The 6522-nt window shown below is 37.0% G+C and overlaps 1 long non-coding RNA gene across 1 annotated transcript; it reads right to left on the bottom strand.

The window, feature by feature from the left end:
* Positions 1 to 2715: 2715 nt before the first annotated feature.
* On the bottom strand, positions 2716 to 5237 carry LOC116685363 (uncharacterized). Its single transcript, XR_004330943.1, has 5 exons — positions 5219 to 5237; positions 4825 to 4886; positions 4268 to 4351; positions 3476 to 3531; positions 2716 to 3130 (listed from the first exon to the last, which is right to left on the bottom strand). It is a non-coding gene; the product is annotated as an uncharacterized LOC116685363 (long non-coding RNA).
* Between the last annotated feature and the right edge of the window lie 1285 nt (positions 5238 to 6522).

Here is a 6522-nt window from a genome sequence, read left to right as displayed (position 1 = left end):
CTAACACATAGCTACAGTAACTTACTAACAGCTAACTGTCCTCTCTGGTAGACATGGGTAAATGTAATGCGATTAAGGAGATTTGCATCATGTGGATGCAACGTGTTGTCATTACTTAGAATTCCTCAGAAAACTACGCACTATAGCTTGACCTATATCATGCGAATGGTAACTAAGTAAGGGGAATGTAGAGGTTAAGGTTGTCTGGAACCTTAACTTACTGCTGATAAGCTAGAATCTCTGGTGGAAGCCAGGTCTCCTCGATGAGTAAGCTAAACATGTTGCTAACTAATGATCTGTTTGCACTGTTGTCATTAGTGCTGTTAGCGCTCCCCATTTCCTCCGCCCTCACCTTCCCTTTGTGATCCGTTAATCAACAGAATGAGTTCTGTATTTGCATGAATATTAATGGTATTCCGTATTCAGAAATAACAGATAATAGAATGCTGTTATTGACCAATCACAATCAAGTATTCTGACCTCAACACCCATGAGATTTGTGATCAGTGTAGTCTGACTTTTGACAAGTGTGACGTTGCATTGCACAACGATATAATGTTATTGATATATTAAATTATTATATATTGATATATTGATATTATTATATTTGTACATGCATGTGGGGGGGGCATAGCACGGAGCAAACACTAGGTGTTGACGCAACAATCAGAGTTGTCTACCGAGTCTACCGACACTTTAACACAATGTACTTTTGATTTTGTTTAATGTACCTTTGGGTTCACTTGATTCCATATTTTGCCATTCCAGCTCGCTGTCATCCTCAAGTGAAAGACTAAGTAAGATGCTGCTTTTCAACTCATCCACGATTTTCTGCAATTTGTCTGCTGCTTGCCTGATTGAATGAACAAATTTCATGATCTCAGATCTGATTGAAGTGGTATTTTGGGAAGGCTGGTCCTGTGTCTCTGATTGTTCAGACTTGACCTCTTGCATCAATGAGCTGGGCAATAGCGCAGCTTGGTTAGAAGTGGGCACATTTCCACCTTTTTCCTCTGCTGTCTTTGCCTGTCTGATGTGGTGTAACTCTTTTGCATCCATGGCAATAAAGAAGACACAACTGCCACAAATGAGCCAGATAACACACCTGTTGCTACCTCTGCCAGGCGTACCACCCTGGATGTTTGCGCTGCAGTTCTGCCGATGGCCACCGTTCTACCTAGTCGCACTGCTTCAGAAATGCAACTCAGGCCCTGGCCAAGCTGTACGTGTTGTTTCATTTAACTCACTATCCTTATTGTCAGTTATGTCATCTGATTCACTCATGGTTGACTGTAAGCTGTAGCTAATCTCCTGGTGCCAGGTGGCAACTGCATTAAATTTCTGTTCAAACTCTTTTGTGAAGCTTCGAATTGCGTTGCGGTCAGAAACTGGTTGACCATATTAGTGATATTTGAGACACCAGCATGACCCCACCTACCGCACCCACTCCTACTCCAACCCCAGTGACAATAAGAGAGGCTCCAAAAGTGAGAGGAGACAGTACAAGGCCCACTATGGATGTAATCCCTCCTATTGCTCCAATCACTCCTCCTGTCAGACTGGCGATGGTGTGCCTACATGCACGCGTTCCAAATTGTCAGCCACTTCCCTTAGCTTGTCCACTTGGTCTGGAGTTCCTCCACCGTTGTTTTGCATCAAAAAGACAGACTTGTCAGCGGAAAAGGAGGTACCTCCAAACAGTTACAACTTAGCATAATGCTGAACAAGATATTATTAGCAACCAAATGTTCTAATTCAATTTGATGAAGTTAAAACTCACAGTGAGAGTTTCAAGTTTAACCCTTGTGTTGTCTTCACTTTCGGGACCCTCTCGTATCCCTTGGTCAAATTGACCCGTGACTTATTGGGGTTTTAAAAACATTCTGAAATAAAATGTTACTTCATAATCTATTAACAAATATTGTCTTTATCTCAATTTCAACAATTGGGATAACATCTATGTTCAGGGAATGCAATCAGTCTCTACTAGCACACAATTAAAAATGGAAGTAGGGTTCGTTTTTGTGTCTTAAGGTTATAATTCATGTTAAAAATCCACTATGGAAACACATAAGTGTCCTATCTTAAATAATTTCTGAATTGAGTCAGGATACATGTTTATCACAGAAAATAAGGTAAGGTCATTGATTTTCAGGTATAAAAAATGTAACTTTGAAGAATTTTGAAAAATGGGTTAATTTGACCCAAATACCATACAGGGTTAAGACAAAAACACCAAAAACAAGTTCACGGGTATTTGAATGTACACAGTGCCATGGAAAAGTATCCTAAGCCTCTGTCATGATTGACAGGTCAGCGTGTTGCATGCCCGTAAAACATTTCCTGCTATATTTTCAATTTTAAAATCAATGAGCCCATATTTTACAAAATGAACATCATGCTGTATGAAGAAAAAATCAAAGTAGCAATTGAGGTCATAATTCTAACGAAATGTTTACTGAGGTAATTAGTCAAGTATGAAGTAGGGTCGTTTTCCCATAGACTTCTAAACATATATTATATACATACATTTTTGCAACTAGGTTTAAGGCACTTCTGCATTGGCTTCACTTTTAAGGCCCTGAAGCTTCGTCCATTAGTTTTGAAATCTATGGTCTGGTTCCACTTGATTAAGAGAGGCACAACTTAAATACAGTATTAACAAGCTACATGCCTATTTGGTAAGGTATTTTACCACTTGACTTGGATTTATCTGTAATAATACAGGAAATATGGATGCGCAAAATTAGAATCACAATCTTTTCTTATTCTGAATTCAGATCAGAATTTTGTAAAAATTAATTTAAAGCTTAATACAGTACCTTTCCTGTAACATCCAACTATATGGTAAAAGAAAAAAAGCTTTTTATTATTTTCTTTACCACTAATCACTTTATAAAATAATTGATTTGATGAGTTTAACATTGTACGAGTGTCATACCTTTTTTGAGACACAGTTTTGAATGAAAGGACGCCCCAGGATCTCGCTGGCTGTTGGTCTTGGTTGAGGGTCTTTATTTAACGTATCACTCAATAGTTCACAAAGCTCTGGTGAAAATGGCTCTGTGAGAGATGGGTGAGGACCATTCATTATCTTCGCCTTGATCTCGATTGTAGTCTTTGCTGAGAACTGAAAAATAATAATTGTTAGAAAACACTTAACACTAATTATTAGGTCATATGTTATAGTATACACACTACTATATATTATACCCTGTTTGTATTCATCAAGATAATCTTTGTTGTACACACTCAACATTAACTTTACTGACAACATTCACATTGCAATTATGTTGAATGTAATTACATAACACTTATGATTGTCCTTAGGCTCTGTCATAATGCATAGCAGCATTTATGTTAAAATCTTACCTTAAAAAATAATAATATATAGTATAGTTTTGTTGGTTTTTGTAATCGCATTAATGTTTTTATTAAATACATTTTTGATGACATGCAACACTGTGGTACTTACTGCCAGTTGTCGAGTACAGAGCTTGTATGAGTATGCAACCAACTGACCAAATGTCACTATAAATGAAGCAATTATTATTATTATTATTATTATTATTATTATTATTATTATTATTTAGTAGTGGTAGTAGCACAAAATAAAAAATGTGATTTTGACAATGAAGGGAACATTGGACAAACATTATTCACACTCTGTATATTATCTATTATCTATCTTTATGGAAAGTGTCCTGCAATAACGTCTCAGGTATGATTTGAAACTATAAAAAATATAAAAATTGAATTTAACTTAAAGGAGAGTTAAAGGAGACCTACTGCATTAGGCTATGCTTTTCCATATCTTAATGTCATATCTATAATGTTACAATATCATATGTTCATATTAAATGTGGCCAACACTTCAAACAATGAGGTAAATGTATTTAAAAGAAATTTGAGTCAAAACCTCAGATTTCACAGTTTTCAACGCTCTTGCATAACATTGTCTACACAAGCTGTGTAGACAAATGATAACACATCACTTCTGTGAAACCGGCCCCTGGTTCCCTCTCTCTGCCTCAAATACACACCGAGTAAAATACCGACTTGTTTTACCATTACTAAGGTATTGATTGCATTGATTTGATGCAGCCAATGGAACATAACAGCTGGTCAAATAAACTTTCCATTTCCCTTTTTGTCCAGCTCAATTGTGACAACGAGGCTCTGTAGTATTTTATTTTTTTAGAGTGCATTTGTTGTTGTGTGTGGTGCACATGTGATACATTTCTCATTTTGGTAAAAAACATCTTACCTTTTAGCATCATAGGTCCCATTCACAAAGGCTTCCGGTGGCAGATATTTTGTTTCCAACAGATTTGCTGCTGTGTTTTCTGAACTGTGTGTGTGTGTGTGGGGGGGGGGGGACATAAAAAAAAATATTTGTATAAAACAAACAAACATATATGCATACATTGACTGATTGATAGAGACCTTCCGTTTTTTTCTTCCCGATACAGAATAACTGAACTGACGTTTCAGCTGATGAGTAAATGTATTCTAATTTAATCTTTAACAGCTGTAAACTGCTAACCACATATGGGTGTGATATAATTACTATAATTATTAAATGGCCTGGCTCAGGTTAGTCCCGTGCTAAAACGTGAACAAATTCATGCAGAGATTGAATGCTACAGAACTTTGAGTTTGACAGTCAGTCATAACATAAAATAAATGTGCATATAAATACAAAAACAGAAATTCACAGGATAACAAGTGAAGACAAAGAAAACACAAAAAGCACAAGACAAGACATACATACGTGCATACACACATTCATACATGCACATATTGAACAATAATGTACAGTACTTTTCATGGATTCTTCCAAATCTGTCCAGGCACACTAAACCAAATTCTGTGAGGAGTATGTTCTATAAAATATGAAAAGGTAAAACTGTAACTTTAAATAGAAATATTAAGTGAACCATTAAAATTTAACACAAGTCATTTTTTGATAAGATTTTCCAATATAAAATGTTGACAGCCCAAATGCCTAATTTTTTATTTCAAATAAGGAAACATTAATTTTATATCGAATGGGGGAAATTATAGGGCAAAGGTTCATTGGAAAGATTGAATATCACATCATCAATATGTGTGTTTTATCTTCTGATGATATACCGTAAAATAGCTAATGGATAAATTCTTTGGAAACGCACATCTTTTTGCATCTTTTATTCAGTGTGTGTAAAATGTGTAGTACCTCTGGTGTCAGATGTTTGCAGAGATGGCAAAAGTACTCACTTTCCGTACTTAAGTAGAAGTACAGATACTTGTGTTAAAAAATACTCCGGTAAAAGTGGAAGTACTGATTAAACTTCCTTACTCAAGTAAAAGTAACAAAGTACAGGCTTGAAAATTTACTTAAAGTATAAAAGTAAAAGTAGCCTTGCGAAAGCTACCTGGAGCACATAGATGTTACTAGAGAGACGCAAGGGAACTTCAGTGGACATGGAGGACATGTCTTTATATGGCAAAGGCTACAACTTTAAATGGCTGTTTGCCAATAGGCCTAAACATCACATATATGATTATTATGACAGAGACTGGGACTTCAGGTTAATAAGATTCTGACTTACTAGCAATATATGAATTCAGTTGTGATTCTGTGAGAATTCACAGATCCAGTTTCTATTTTTAATCTTTCCCCCTAACATAAAAATATAAAAATATGAATGACTAAACAGACATTAATGAAGAATTTCCCAGCACATTGGCCAGAGTCCTTCTTGATGTCTACTGTCTCAAACATCTCTCTCAGATAAGGCTGAGGATGATGGGAATGTCTTGCTGTTTTCTTCATTTTCAATCATGTTGCCCTCCTTACTATGTGCTAACGTTAGCGCCCTCATACTACTATGTGCTAACGTTAGCGCCATCAAGCCTCAATGATTTGCTGTGAATTAATGCAGAATGGTGTATGCCCAGGTGTGTCTGTTAAAACACAGACGGAGACAACTTCTGTCTAGCTAAGTTTCCATCCACTTGTCAACTGAACTACAGAATCTGAAGTTCGGTCAAAAAAAAAAAACTCATGCGAATAAAGCTGTGAAACTGTTGATGCTTCATTGAGATCAACGTGCAAACTAGCTAACAGGTGAAGACCACACCAGAACCACTAGCTAACAGGTGAAGAACACACCAGAACCACTAGCTAACAGGTGAAGAACACACCAGAACCACTAGCTAACAGGTGAAGACCACACCAGAACCACTAGCTAACAGGTGAAGACCACACCAGAACCACTAGCTAACAGGTGAAGACCACACCAGAACCACTAGCTAACAGGTGAAGACCACACCAGAACCACTAGCTAACAGGTGAAGACCACACCAGAACCACTAGCTAACAGGTGAAGACCAACCAACCACTAGCTAACAGGTGAGACCACACCAGAACCACTAGCTAACAGGTGAAGAACACACCAGAACCACTAGCTAACAGGTGAAGACCACACCAGAACCACTAGCTAACAGGTGAAGAACACACCAGAACCACTAGCTAAC

Source organism: Etheostoma spectabile, unplaced genomic scaffold (genome assembly GCF_008692095.1).
Source record: "Etheostoma spectabile isolate EspeVRDwgs_2016 unplaced genomic scaffold, UIUC_Espe_1.0 scaffold00569789, whole genome shotgun sequence".
Taxonomy (NCBI): Eukaryota; Metazoa; Chordata; class Actinopteri; order Perciformes; family Percidae; genus Etheostoma; species Etheostoma spectabile.
The sequence above is the reverse complement of the archived record's forward strand: the minus strand, read 5'-3'. Positions and strand labels throughout refer to the sequence as shown.